The sequence below is a fragment of the Camelus dromedarius genome, unplaced genomic scaffold (assembly GCF_036321535.1).
Source record: "Camelus dromedarius isolate mCamDro1 unplaced genomic scaffold, mCamDro1.pat HAP1_SCAFFOLD_35, whole genome shotgun sequence".
Taxonomy (NCBI): Eukaryota; Metazoa; Chordata; class Mammalia; order Artiodactyla; family Camelidae; genus Camelus; species Camelus dromedarius.
The window spans coordinates 325251-340622 of NW_026989813.1; the positions used below are offsets into that span (position 1 = coordinate 325251).

Consider the following 15372-nt stretch of genomic DNA (forward strand, 5'->3'; position numbering starts at 1 on the left):
CTTGTCCTCCAGGGTGCCGGGAACGTGGTGTCTTTTGAAGGCCCGTGTGCAGAACCGACACGTCTGCCCTCCGTCAGAGGACTCTCTTTCCCTCTACAACAGACACCTCCCTCCCCAGGGCAGGACGGGGAAGACGCGGTCCATCAAGTGCGTCTGCTAACGGACCAGAGGAACACGGCCGTGAGCCCTGTCACGGCCGCCTGTGCAAGGGGAAGCCCTGGAGAATGATCTTCCCTTCTTCTGCAGTGACTCAAGGAAGAAACAGAGGACTACGCTTTCCTCTTACCGAGCGGAGCAGCTGGCGGAATGGGGCGATGTTGCACAGGGCACCAAGGGGGACCAGTTTCAGGTTCCCAGCTGGACGACGACTGGCCACTCACGGGGCAGTCCTCGTGGGCTGCTCCTCCGAAATATTGGGGCTCTCCTTCCCACGGGGTGACCTGCCATACATAAGGGATGGCTTTGTTGAATGACAGACAATTCGCCAACATCGACAAGAGCCGTAACCCAACGCAGCAATCGTCGTCACCGTGCACCTTCCCCTGCACTGGGTGCCCAGTTGGCAGCTACTCTGACTGCACTCCTTCAGCGCTGGGCCTGCCTGCATCCTGGGCTGCTCAGGAGGCTTTGGCGATAAAATACTTTCCCCAAACTTCACTGTGATTACTGGGCATACTTATCCCCTAATTCCCAATCCACAGGCAAAGGCAGGAATGGTTTTTTCAAAAGGAAAATGCTAGTTCCAGAGATTATTCAATACAAAATGACCACTGGAACACAAGTGAATAAAATTACTTCCTTTTTTTCCTCTGCCTTCGGAGCCGGAAAGGCGGTGCCATTCCTAACAGGGGTGCCACCCGGCCCTGAAGCTGTGAAGTGAGAGCAGCGCTGAAGGCGGATTCTATCTGACAGATGCCATGCGGGGAAAGCACGAGCCGAGCTCTTTGTGCCTTCCTACAGGAACTCTCACTCCCGCCCACGCCCCGGGCTCTTCACAGAGGCCGCTGGTCTCCCTTCCACCTCAGTTGACCCCGAGGACGAGGGGAGACTGGACCCCTGTCCCATGACGAGGACACCACAGGGCCTAGATTTAGTTGTTTTCATAGCTAATCACCCTGGATGGGGTCTCAGGGCTCAGATCACTGGCAACCAACACTTACACAGTGGACTCACAGCACACTTCAGGGCAAATCAGTCTGTATACAGATTATACATTAAAGTAAGAAGGGTCTTTTGTAGGAAGAGTATCAACAACCCCTGACTGTGAGCTCCACCTCTTCCTCCTCAGCCTGTTGGTGAACTGTTAAAAGCCTTCTCTCTGACAGCGCATGTCTTGTATAAGTGACCAGATGTCACGTAATCATTTATGAAAGAAGTAGCCTCAATGACTCATGTTGTAATAATCGGCAAAAGAATGGTGAGTTACATGGAGTATCTGGTGGGAGACTTTAGAGTTACATGTTAACTCTGGGGGAGTGAGGCTACGTTGTCATGTCACTTAATAACTGGCTACTCTAGGTCACTGTGCAAGCTTTATTATAAGAACGAAGGGACCTGCAAAATTAGTGAAGAAATGCCTGCTGCCTTAAAGCAGATCTTGAATAGAATATTTATCCACCAAGGCAAATGAAGAAAAATGTTTTTCTCGTTATGACATACTGCCTTCATTCTAAAACGTCATCCATGTTATTTTCCTGAAATGAGAAGAAAATTCAGCCTTCAAAACCGTGTCCAGGCGGGAAGAGAAGGCTGACACTCATGTCTTCTAGTGCACAGAAACCAGCCATGCCAGCCACGCCAGGCAACCAAGAGACTGGGGGGCGGCCCACAGTCCCTGGAGGGGCATAAGCTCCACTGCTCACAGGGGACAGAGCCCTGCTGGCTGGTGGCATGTAAAGAAAACAGCATCTTGTCACTCAGCTGTGAACCTGTTCCCCACAGTGAGTGTGTGGTGTGGTGTCCAGGAAACCCGACAACTACCCATGGGGACAAGCAGCCCACTGGGCGGCTCCTGCTGCAGAAATGGAGCTGCCACACTTCACAGTGCGCTCCTTACCTCTCAGGGGAGGGTGCAGCCTGTACGGTCCTCCTGGAGTGGGATCCTGCCTCATGTATTCCTCTGCCTGCCTCCGTCTGCAGATTGCATCCAATCTTAAAGATAAAGAATGGCTTCAATACAAATTACACCACCAATTCCTCTACTAGGCACAAAACAACCAGTCCTTAAAAATCTCAAAACACCCGTAAAAATGTGTCAAAATTCTGTACCTCTGTTTCAGGTGGGCAACTTCCCTTCTCAGCTCAGAGGAGTTTTCCCTTCTCAGGTCAGAGTTTTCCCTTCTCAGGTCAGAGTTTTCCCTTCTCAATTCAGAGATTTCCCTCTCCAGCTCCTGAGCCCTGAGCTGTGGGAGAAAAACACATCCACGTTCAGTTGTGGCCGACTGTGCACAAAGGGAAGGAAGGAAACAAATTCTTACTGAGCTGTCTTGGGCCTTCTTCTCGGCAAGAGTGACCTGAAAATGTCAACACATCAAGAAACACCCCATGGCTAGGGGTTCTCAGGGCCACAATAACTGTCTGCATCAGGTGCTGAGGACTCGGTGTGTCAGGAGGAAGGCAGGTTACCTGGTGTCTCCAAATGATCTCTGCTTCCCGCATTTGCCCGTGACATTCTTCAAGTCTTATCCTATGAGTTACAAATTGTTCCATCAGAGAAGACACAATGCTGGGTATGCTGTTAAATAATCTGCCCCAGTCCATGTTATCTGCACTGCACACTCACACACATCATCTCACCACTCAAGACACACTGCACACGGCTGCAGAAGCACAGCAGGTGCAAAGCTGTCGCTGCAGCCACTCCTTCCGTCACTGTTACTGAACGCCTGCCCGGTTCTGCACTGACACAACTCCCCCTCCCGTTCTCAGCATTTCCCTCACGTGTCCTGTGCTGAGCATCTTTCATCACAAAGCTTGATTCTTCCTTTCCTTACATCCTGACCCTACTTCTTACACCTGGGTCTCCCCAGCAGCACGGGAATTTTTATTGGTCCGACTGACGCTACACTAAACTGCTATCTTCAGGGTGAGAACGGTTTATAGCACCTTCAGAAACATCTCTGTGAACCGTCTCTCCTCTCAGTCTGGCCAGCACTGGGACCAGGAAATTCTTAGTAACTTAATACTTTTTAAAGTTAAACGTTTAACTTAACATGTGTAAAACTTAACACTTTTCCTCCTGTGTGAAGCCATGTATACAAATGCCTTTTGTTTGGGTCAGTTTATGATATTGTGTCTAAACATTTTAGAAAAGTTTTCAAAAAATCCAACAGGTGTTTTCAGAGCCGCAGGTGCAGAGGAGCTGAACTCACTTGTACCATCTTGTCTCCTCTTCAGCCAATTTTGCCTCCTCCTTTGCTGCCAACAGCTGCTGCTTTCCCACCAGCTCACATCCGTTCATGTCCACCTTCCTGAGAGGGGAAAGAAACTCTGAAATTCTGCCAGTTTCCCTCCCAGAAACTGGAAGGGAAGAATTCCAGGTTCCTTTCGCCCTTCCCCATAAATGCTCAGGCTGATAAATACACAGGAAAGAATTAAAGTACCCCCACTAATAAATATGAAAAAGCTACACTCAGGCCTCTGGCAAGTGTTTGGTATCTGGGCTTCCCTTCAGCGTCCCCACCCCTAATCATTTATGCATAAAGTAAACACACAGGAAAAGCCCACGTGAGGTGTGCTCTGCGCCCCCCCACCAGGCTCAGGTTCCTGTGCCTGGGACAGCACGAGCTCACTGTGTTTCAACGTGGGAATCAGGGTCTGACCAAGTCATCACAACCAAACACATTAGGGTAAAGCAAGCGTTCATGACTTGTTTGATTTCTCCCACAGAGAGCCCAGATTTCAGTCAAAACCTGGAGCAAAACCTGATCCTTTAGGAAATATAAGGAAATGTTTGTTTTTGAAAGCGGGTTAATGGGTGTGATGTCCATGACCTCTCCCTGAGAATGACAGGAAACTCTGGACAAATTATGAAATCCATGATCAAATGTACCAAATTGCTAACAAGCCAGAAAGGGACATGAGGCCAAGATGGAGAAGAAGAAAGCCCAGGACTGGGCCCACCTTCCCCGGGGGTCACCCGGTAACTGCAGAGGAAACCACTGAGATGCAGAGCAGCCCGGCAGCCGGTGCCCCCTACGCACAGGCACCGCAGTCAGGCAGCTGGAGCTCACTGTCTGTCAGAGAAGGTGATCCCTAGAGAGACCCACAGGACTTAGCTGGGATCCACAAGAGCTATATGCCAGAAACAAAGGTGGACAGGAGACACATGGGCCTCACGAAAGCTGGCTGCACTGACTGATCTCAGCTGCTAACCGGGTTAACAGGATGTAGCGCTGCTGGCGCCCTGACCACCTGCCAGCTGTAATGCCCACCTTCTCTGCAGCAAGTTAACCTCACACGAGGCCTCAAATTTTCTCTATTTTCTACCCAATATCTAGAGTTTATTAAAAATGATAGACACATGACAGGTCATGACACTTTGATGTGGTTGAAACCTAAGGACAATAAAAATGAACCTAGGGGGATCCAGATAATGAAGTGACTAAATCTGGTCCAAGAACCCGCTAAAATCTCAAACTAAATACAAACAAGACTCTGGTAACCAGTTAGAATGAACAGAAGCAGCAGATTACAGAAATCAAGGTCGAAAAATAAATGCACATCTGTACTGATTGAATATGGTAAAGAAAATATGGTGGTAAGTATTCTGAAATGTATTACAATATCCACATAACTCCACACATTCATTCACACATTGTCATAATTAACACGGGAATGTCTTACCCTTCAGTGTCCATAGATCTCTGTCCACTGATTTCATCAAGGACACTTACTTTCTTCACCTGCCTTTGGAAACCGTCTTCCTCACGTTCTTTCAGAGATCCCGATGCAGCATGGTGGTCTTGCATTTTCTTTTTACCCTCTATAAACATAAAACGACTGGCTTTGTGTGTGCACATGTGCACTCAAGAGCTTGGCTGTGCTGGGGAGTGGAGAAAGGAGAGAATTCTGAAGGCAGGAATCCCCTTTTTACCTTCCCAGTGCAAATTCATTGCTATTACAGGCATGTTTCATTTTATTGCCCTCCCTGGTAATGCATATTTTTAAACAATTGAAGATTTATAACAACCCTGAGTACAGCAATTCCATTGGTGACATTTTTTTCTGGCAGCATTTGCTCATTTCTTATCTCTGTGTCACATTTTTGTAGTTTCTGAAATATTTGGTTCTTTATCATTTTAATTAAAACAGGCATGACATTCCTTTAAGGCAAAGCCTAATCCAGCGGAAGTCCCTAGTTCTCAGCAATTCTATAAACCCTAAGAGAGGTGAAGAGGCTTCAGAAGAAAAGTGTGAAGCCAGCAGGGGTTGGCCCATGAAGTTTAAGGCAAGATTCCATCTCCAATGCATACCTGTGCAAGGTAAGACGGGAAGAGCTGACCCAGAGGTTGCTGCAAGTGCTCCAGGAGATGAAGCTAAGGCAGCTAATGAAGGTGGCTGCACTAAACAACAGGTTTTCAATGCAGAGAACTTCAAGGGGAGGCCACCCAGCACCATCACAGCTGGAGAGAAGTCAGCGCCTGGCATCAAGGCTTCAATGGACAGGCTGATTTTCCCGTTAGCGGCTAACGAAGCCAATATTCATTTAACATTATGAAAATCCTATGTCCCATGAGAATCAGGTGAAATCTACTCTGTGCTCTATAAATAGAACAAAGCCTGAATGACAGCACATCTATTTACAACATGAATATTTTAGCCCATTGTTGAGACCTACTGCTCAGAAAACAAAACAAAACACACAAAAAAAATTCTTTCAAAATATTACTGCTCATGGACAATGCACAAGTCATCCAGGAGCTCTGATGGAGATGCATGAGATGAATGCTGTTTCCATGCTTAACACGACATCTATTCTGCAGCCCATGAATCAGGAGTAATTATGACTATCAAGTCTTATTATTTAAGAAATACATTTTGGAAGGCTTTAGCTGCCATAGACAGTGACACCAATGATGGGTCTGGGCAAATGAATGGAAAATTTTCTGGAAAGGATTCACCATTTTACATGCCATTAAGAACATTCGTGATTCATGGGAAGAAGTCAAAATATCAACATGAACTGGGGTTTGGAAGTAATTGATTCCAATCCTGATGTGTGACTTTGAAGGGCTCAAGAATTCAGTGCAGGAAGGAGCTGCAGATGTGCTGAAAATAGCAGGAGAACTAGAGTTACAAGTGGAGCCTGAAGATATGACTGATTGGCTGCAACCTCATGATAAAATGTGCATGAATGAGGAGCTGCTTCTTATGGACAAGCAAAGAAATTGGTTTCTTGAGATGGAATCAACTGGTGAAGATGCTGTGAAGAAGGTTGAAATAACAAAGGACTTAGAAGAGCGTATGAACTTAGCTGATAAATTACCACAGGGTTTGAGAGGACTGACTCCAATTTGGAAAGAATTTCTACTGTGTGTAAAATGTGTCAAATTGCCTGTGACAGAGGACTTGTTCCTGAAAGGAAGAGAGAATCCTGTCACAAACTTCATTGTGGTCTTATGTTAAGAAATTGCAAAAGCCACACCGATCTTCAGCAACTGCCACAATGACCAGTCAGCAGCCACCAATGTTAATTCAAGGCCATCCACCAAAATGACTGTAACTCAATAAAAAACGTTAAAAAAAAAACCATCCACCAACAAAAAGATTAAACCTCACTAAAGGCTCCAATGATGGCTAGAAGTTTTTAGTAATAAAGAGTATTTTCATTAAGTTATGAACATTGGGGTTTTTAGACACAGTGGTATTGCTCACTTAATAGACCACAGTATAGTGTAAACTTAACTGTTCTTTGCACTGGAAAACCAAAAAAAAAAAAAAACCCCGAAAAATAAGTTATTTAACTCTCTTTATTATATTTATTTTATTCTAGGGGTCTAGAACTGAAGCCACAACATCTCCCAGGAATCCTGTATGTAAGGTTTTCTTCCCAACAAGCAACATACCTTCCAGGCTGCAGTCCCCTGTTGTCACAGCTCGCTGCATCGAATCCTCAGATCTGGTCTTCGAAACACCTGGCTGTAAGATAGATATGAGAAGACATTCAAGAAGTACTGATCCACAGCAATGTGCACATACTTAACATGAGAGGAATCATACGCTTGGAATCAGCTAAGATGGGCCATCTGCTTTCCATGCGTTACAGCACAATTAAACACTGACACAGTGATGCTCGGTTCTCTGAGGTAAGCATCTCTGGGGGTGAGTAACAATCCTTACTCTCTTCTTGATGCTGAGCTGAACGTCCTCCTGCACATGCATTTCTTCAAATTTCACTGTGGCTTCACAGACATGAGATTTATTAAGAGCAATTTCAACTTAAAACATTCTCATTGGTGACTAAATTCCCAAGAAAAATAATTTGAGTAGATATCAATATTTAATCTTCTAAGACATGAGATTGTTGTTCCTTGTAAAATCTAATGTGTACAGTGGAAATCCTGCTGCAACTGGAGGCATTTACCTCAAATTCCTGAAGTGTTCATTGAAACACCACCTTTCAAGTTCTCTGGAGATGTTCCTTTTTCCAGTATCTTCACACAGGACAGAAATAAAGTATGTACTATGATTTCAATGAAAACTCAGGGTCATATGTTTAAAAAGTGTAATTTTTTTTTCCAGAAACAAAGTATTTTGTTAACTGCAAAACAAACCATAGAAAATAAATATATTAGCCCTGGTACATGTCCAAAGACTTTGGTGAGCATTCTCTCCAGAAGATATTAAGGCAGTGAAATGATTCTGAACATACAAATTTTATAAAGAAAGGAAAGCAAGTGTTATATGTTCCCTTACATATGCTTGAAAGCATCTGAGACTTTCCCTGAATTTCGGTTTGGGGCTGAAGACAGTGCTCCATTTGAGAGTTTACAGCAGACAGGGCCTCTTCCTTCAAGTTCTAGCAACGGTCATCCTAGCAGCTCATTCTGACCCTTTGCATCTTGCATTTCCTTCTTCAGCTGGTCCTCTTCCACTGCCAGCCGGCCAATCTCTTCCAGAAAGTCTTGGTTTGTTCTGATGGGCAGTTGCTTCTCTTCAACCCTTTTGGAATCCTGTCCCTTCTCAGCCAGTACCCACAACTACGCCTAAGTTTCCTGTGATGGCAGCTGATACAGGCTGGGCCCAGGACAAATGTCAAGCCCATAAAGAAATGTGGAAAAAAGACCTCCAGGCACAGATTTTTCCTCACCTCCACAGGCTTCCTCCTCCCTGGACAATGGAGGGCACGACTGGACGACAAGAGGAAGCAAGGGTGGGAAACTGCTCATGTCAAAGAGCTCACAAATGAGTGATGCTGGTGAAATATAAACAAAGTTTACCCAAATTCACATGGAAAATTCTCTGTTTAACATCAACAGGGCAAGGAACTGTGCACCTAGTCTAGTAACTTCCTTAACCTCTCAGGTATTTCCTGGCATCTTCTGTGTATCTTGGAGGGCAGTGTGAGTGGTGAGAAAACTCTCTAGGTTGTGAAAATAAGACATATTTCCTAGTCTCTGAAATAGAAAAAGTCACAGAGGTTTTAGTCCATGAAATTCTGGGTCATTGTTCACAGGGAATTTCCGCTCCTGGGCTCTCACACTCTGTTGTGGTCAAAAGCAGGAGGAGCAGGTGCACGCAGCTCGCCCAGGGCACAAAAAGCCTCAGTAGCCCGGCTATGGTCAAAGTGGCAGCTCTTACCAGGTGTGGGTTCTTGGCGTTCTGGTCCCTCACTGCCTGCAGCTTAGCTCAAACAATCTGAATGATGTCATTCAAATTTTCATTCACCTTCTCAATGGCTTTCAAGCTCTCATTCAATGAAACATTGAATTAGTAACAATTACTCATTACTTTCATTTTTATTTTCAGAATGTAATCTAACAAGAGGTTCGTACCTTAAACTTCAGTGCTTTCTCAGAGGGCAGCTTCTTTTGCCTGATGGCCTCCTCTAAGCATTTCTTTGCGTTGTTGGTCTATGCAAAATTGTAATGAAGGAAACAGAATTACAAATACTAATTACACTGCTAGCTGAACCTATCTTGTGTGTGACCCCTTCCACTAATACAGAAAGTGGTGCTTTACATCTACAACACTTGCTTTGTTTATTTTTTTACTGATATATAGTCAGATACAATGTGTCAATTTTCTGGTGTACAGCATGATTCAGTTACATATATATATACACCTATGTTTGTCTTCACATTCATTTTCATTATAGATTACAAGATATCAAGTAGAGTTCCCTGTGCTCTACAGAAGAAATTTGTTTTTTGGTTTTTTTTTTGTTTTTTTTTTTTTATCTAGGACACTTGCTTTGAACCTAGACCTCTTATGGAACACATGGAACAGGACAGTAGGATGAAGGAAAAGAGAGCCAAATAACTGAACTGCCAGAGTGGGGAGGAACTGAAGGTAAAATCAAAAAAAAAAAAAAGCAAAAGGACAAGGATAACTTCTGCACCCAAGCAGATATATTTTCTGCAAGTTCTCTGTTTTCATTCTCCAAATTCTTGCTCTGCTCAGTCGTCTGCTTTAAAGTAACTAAAAGGAGATGAAGCAATTTCTCATATTGGCAAGAAAACCCAATAGAATAGAATTATCATGATTTATTAGCAGTAGAGACATATCTGGCTGGCACTATGAGTATAATTAACCTTTTAGCTTTTCTACTGTGCCTAAAGGAAGCAAATCTTAGTGGCATTCTAAATGTGAGATCATTGAGATTCCTAGTTTAATTTTTTTCAAAGATGCAGAAACACAATAAAAAGTCTTCCCCTAAATTCTCTCCCAGCTATAAGCACCATTCTTAGAAAATTCAATCATTCAAATACTTCTGACATCACCAGAGATGAAAAAGAAAAACCAAGCATCCTGTCCCCTTAACATTCTCTCCTCCAATTACTAAGGTAAGTAAACATGCCCCTGCTTAAAAAAATAGAACCCTTATCCCACGCAGGTTCACCCCACAGCCAGGCCCTATCTGCAACACCACAGAAGGCAAGTTCAAAACGTTGCCTGACTGGGCCTGCACTGGCCTCCAGTGTCTTCCTGCTGCCTGGAAGATCGTCTTTCATGAAAATCATGTTGGGGGCCCTGAAGGACAAGGTCACTGGAATTAAACACTTTGGTACCATGTGGGCTTCTCCACCTAGTCACTGGAGGACCTGGATAACACACAGGCCCTAAATGACAAGCTTTTCTATCACCAGGATGAGAATGTTACCATCACTGCTTCAGGAAAGCAGCACATGTAAAACAACCAGTCACAGGCGACTCCATGTGTGAAGCTCTAGAACGCAGCCCTCAGAACCAGACTCCTCTCTCAGGCATCTAAGTCCCTCATCTGACCACACTGTGCACACGTGTCTTCTGTCTGCCCAGTGGTGATGCTCTGATGCTGAGATCCCTCTTCTCAGCACCAGCCCTTCTGCATCAACTGTCACCAACAGCAGCCCTTGAGGGCCTACTGAGTGCCGGGCAGCCACCCTGCCCATCATGCACAGCCCCACTCGGTCAGCAGAGTGTGAAGCCTGCATAGAAAGCATAATCCTCAGGCTGAATCACTTCCATTAAGTCCCCACTGCCATGAATGGCTCCTTTCACTTATGAGTCACAGCCCATGGATGCCCCTCTGCTGTGACACACACCGCCTGGCTACATCTGCATCCCTCCCTCAGCCTGGAGAGTCCTGACAGGCTCAAGTAGTGTTTCAGCATCTTACTTTTCACCAAGAGCCAGCTCATATTAGGGACACACTCCGAACATTAGACTCTTCTCATCACCTGCTTCCTCAAGTTTGCTATGCAAAATTAAACTCATCCTAGTCTCCCTACTCCTGTGACCCTCCTGGCCTCTTAGCTCAATAGATGTCAACTTCCTCTACGATGTCATTTAGACACCATTGCAGGAGTAAAATTTTCAAGAGATGAGAAGTCAGTTAGACATCAGAAGTCATTGTGTTTACTCTTAGTTGAATTAAAATCCACATCAAATCCTGGTATTGAGAAAATATTACAAAGGAAACTAAACCCTAATACCTTACCTTGACACACCGGAGGCTTTACCTAGGAGAGGAAGAAACATTAAATTTGAAGTCAAAACATACAATTAGTAAATCTATAATTTCTAATATACTATCAAAACAGTAATCCATTGAAATCACAATTATCACTTTGGTACAGCATAACAATTAATATGATTAAAAATCAGGAAAAATCAGAATTTCCTACTTAAGGCATGATCTTTCACTCACCATTTCTGATAGCACAATGGTAAATAACTTATTTTAGAACAAAAGATCTGCTTACATTTTATTAAATAAACATCACTCTATTCAATTTTCATAACGCATATTCACATTTAACAACACTGAACTATATTATTTTCATGATATGTTGTTTTAATGCATCATTTATCTAATTTTTTTTGTCAAACCAAACATCCACACTTAAGTCCAGAACCTGGATAATTGTGTAACCTTCAAAAGAGAGAGAGAGACAGAGAGGAGAAAACTAAAAGAAAAATAAAGGCAAAATCTTTATACTAAGATTAAGATGCACCCCTTTCATTCAATGAAAGGTTTTCTGAAATCTTATACAGAGTTGACTGTTGAATTGATAAGCAATTGTAACATATGAGGTCGTAAGATTTGTGAAGACCACTAAAAACAAACGGACATCAGATGAGACATCAGACGAGAATGAAAGTGAGTAATGGCTGTAGTGAAACCACACACAGCAGCAGGACGGACAGCGACCATTTTCAAGAAGCGAACGTCCTTCTTGACTCAGATACAAGTCATCGTATGAAGAGTAATAGTCCAGAAAAACCCAGGCAGGACTCCACTGTAATACCATGTAAAGACACATTTCCCTGACCCTTAACACATATTTCTTCATTCAAAACTTTAAGTGATGATCAGAGACTGAGGCCAGCCCCTAACCTTGCCAAGATATTGGAGAATCATCACAGTGTCGAAGATCCAGTGGCAATAATGTGGCAATAGAAGAATGCATCCATGGAGGGCAAACAGAAAACCACAGATGTTCCCTTAACTTCACACTTGCTCAGGAACACTGAGCTTCCCTGTCCCCTGTCACCCAACACACAGGCAGGGGCAGGTGGAGAGATAGATGGGCTCGCCAAATACTTAACCTTCCTGTTTTGTTATTGAAGAGAAGAGTTTATAAATAGCCATTGTCTCATTGAGAATATACTGTTGTCTTGCTCAATGAGTTCTTACTATAAAGATTTTGCAACAAATTTCCATTTCAAAATTAATTTGTGTTCAAGTTAATAATCTAAAAGGAAACAAAGAAAAGACTCCTGGATTCTGGCCCAGGCAGGCAAATAAAATGTCCAGTGACTATATAAATTCCTATTAGGTGTGATTAAAAGGACACTGTCAGGTACTTTAGTAATACTTACAGCAAGGACGGTCCTCCAGACGAACAAGAGAAAAATAGAAACTCCCCAGGAGGCAGCAAGAAGAATAAGCTTCCACAGAAGTTCATAAACATCAGACGCAGGATGGAAAAGGAGAATCAGAGTGTCGAGGATCTGAAAAGATATTAGATATAATGAGGAACCTCAAAGACATTCCCAGTGTATATGTCACAGAGAATCATCTTTAGAAACCCTCAACCACATCCTCAGATAGCTCCACAGAGAGGCGAGAAGGGACACTTGAGTTCAAAGGAGCTCTTGGGAGTGTGGGCATGTTTACTGCCTTGATTTGGTAATAGTTTCACTGCTGCACACATACGTCAATTACCTGATACACAAAATGTTAGAGATTTGACTTTGCTGACAGGCACATTGCAAATATTTTTAAAATAGGTAACAGAACTTAACTTATGAATGTAGAAGCCAACTTGAAATTGAAAATAAGCAAACACAAACCTACAGGGCATGGGACGCCTCCATCTTCTATTGTATGTTCATGAAGTACCTGGACAAACCCCTATGAAATGTCTCCATAAATACACCCAACATGCATGGGGAAAGAGCAATGAAGGTATGTGTTAAAATACAGAGAGATGTACAGAGATGTATTTCTACATTTATAGACTGGACATGAGTGAGAAAGCAGACCAGCTCTTAGGATAATGTCAAAATTACTATTCCAGCAAAAATTAATGATATATTTTAGCCCAACTATCTAAAAACCATGGAGGTTTTCTTCAATATTCACTTTGGTTCTGAACCAGAGCATGTAATGTCAGACTTCTGAAATAAATAGGGATTTGTATAATAGAGTTTTAATCATATTATACAAGATTACACAAAGAATGAAGTTACATAAAAAGAGAACTCAAAATAATCAGTAAAAATAATTTACATGCATATTTCACAGTACTGCACCTACGTCCATTAACAGCCACCAAGAAAATTAATTTGTATTTCTGGAATGTTCAGTCACCAAAACAAAAGCCAAACACATAGTTTTGTAAAAACTAGATTTATAAGTATTATAGGAGGGAATAAATGCACAATGTAATTTGTACTTTATCTAGACACCAAGTTTCAGTCTTGTGCAAATAAAACCCCTCTAGAAAGCAGCCTCTGAAATCAGTAACACTGTCATTGTCAGCTCTCACAGTTGGGGTCAGTAAAATGTGTGCTGGTGGAAAACATGCACTGTCTTTGCATAGCTGTCATCTGAGAGAGCAGTGGATCTCAGCACAAAGGAGAGACATGCAGATAAAAGGCACAAAAACAAACACCATCTAGTCGCTAACTGGTAAAACCCCCTCCACCATGGGCATGCTTGTTACACACGGCACTGTCTGAGTGCTGACGTCAGCAGCTGCCTCCTACCTAAAGTCTATCCATCAGGGCCGATGGACTCAGGTTCTGTCAGCGGCCATGAGCAATGGTGGAGAAGGACAAGTTAGTTTATCCAAATGCTCAAAGATGTGGTAGGGAAAGAGGGCTGACTAACCTGTGAGAACTCAGCCTCATTCCCTTTGAGGGAAATAATCCCAACAAAGATGACCTAGAAACGCCCTCCTTAGTAGGCTCAAAAGAAACAGAACAGACTCTTCTTTGGGTGGAGTGTTCATGTGGCATTGATTCTGCTTCAGTGCAAAGATTGTTCCTGACACTCAGTTTTTCCAGGTCCATAAGAATCTGGTGGAAGCGTATCAGAACAAACCACTTAAATCCATGAGGTGTTCTCAGTCTTTTTTTTTAGGGTGTGGAGGTGATTTATCCTGACACAGTAAAAATTTCACAGCATGTATCTGAATTTTCTTTATATTTAGACAATTCTAAAGACATGAAGGACACTTTCTGCTTTGGGGAAATCAACATTCTTCACAAGGACACGTCACTAAAAAAAAAGACAACTCGTCCACCTCCTGGTCACATCCCTCCTGAGCATTTCCTCATTGTAAACATCACAGGAGGTTGCAGCCAATGATTTTCACATCAGCTCGGCTCTCAGGGCTCCCCCATCAACCTAGCTGGACACAGAGTCCTTGGGGGCAGCCTCCAAGATAAAAAGGAAAGGGATAACTAAGAATTTGCTAGAAGTCCAATAAAAATAAAAGCAAAAATAAACAAATGGGACCTAATTAAACTTGGAAGCTTTTGCATAGCAATGGAAACCATAAGCAAAACAAAAAGACAACCTACAGAATGGGAGAAAATTTTTGCAAAACATGAAACTGACAAGGGCTTAATTGCCAGAATATAGAAACAAATCATACAACTAAATAAGAAAAAAAAATAAACTCAATCCAAAAATGGGCAGAAGACCTAAACAAGCAATTGTCCAGTGAAGACATACAAATGGCTAACAGGCACATGAAAAAGTGCACATTATCACTGATTATCAGAGAATTGCAAATCAAAACTACAATGAGGTATCACCTCACACAAGTCAGAATGGCCATCATTCAAAAGTCCACAAATGACAAATGTTGGAGAGGCTGTGGAGGAAAGGGAACTCTCCTACACCGCTGGTCGGAATGCAGGTTGGTGCAGCCACTGTGCAAAAGTTTGTAGATTCCTCAAAAGACTAAGAATAGACTTACCATATGACCTAATAATCCCACTCCTGGGCATATGTCCAGAAGGAACCCTACTTCAAAAATACAACTGCACCCCAATGTTCATAGCAGCACTATTTACAATAGCCAAGACATGGAAACAGCCTAAATGTCCATCAACAGATGACTGGATAAAGAAGAGGTGGTATATTTATACAATGAAATACTATTTGGCCATAAAAAACCAATATGCCATTTGCAGCAACATGGATGTCCC

General features: G+C 43.0%; 2 long non-coding RNA genes across 3 annotated transcripts; both read right to left on the reverse strand.

Moving 5' to 3' along the window:
- Nucleotides 1-801: 801 nt before the first annotated feature.
- On the reverse strand, nucleotides 802-2507 carry LOC135320829 (uncharacterized). Of its 2 annotated transcripts, XR_010380173.1 has the most exons (4): nucleotides 2478-2507; nucleotides 2269-2402; nucleotides 2057-2151; nucleotides 802-869 (listed from the first exon to the last, which is right to left on the reverse strand). It is a non-coding gene; the product is annotated as an uncharacterized LOC135320829 (long non-coding RNA). The 2 variants fall into 2 exon arrangements; XR_010380172.1 differs by having other exon boundaries at nucleotides 2269-2491.
- A 23-nt stretch (nucleotides 2508-2530) lies between these two features.
- Nucleotides 2531-7142, reverse strand: LOC116148885 (uncharacterized). The gene is made up of 4 exons (XR_010380171.1): nucleotides 7068-7142; nucleotides 4846-4984; nucleotides 3372-3470; nucleotides 2531-2686 (listed from the first exon to the last, which is right to left on the reverse strand). It is a non-coding gene; the product is annotated as an uncharacterized LOC116148885 (long non-coding RNA).
- Nucleotides 7143-15372: the final 8230 nt, after the last annotated feature.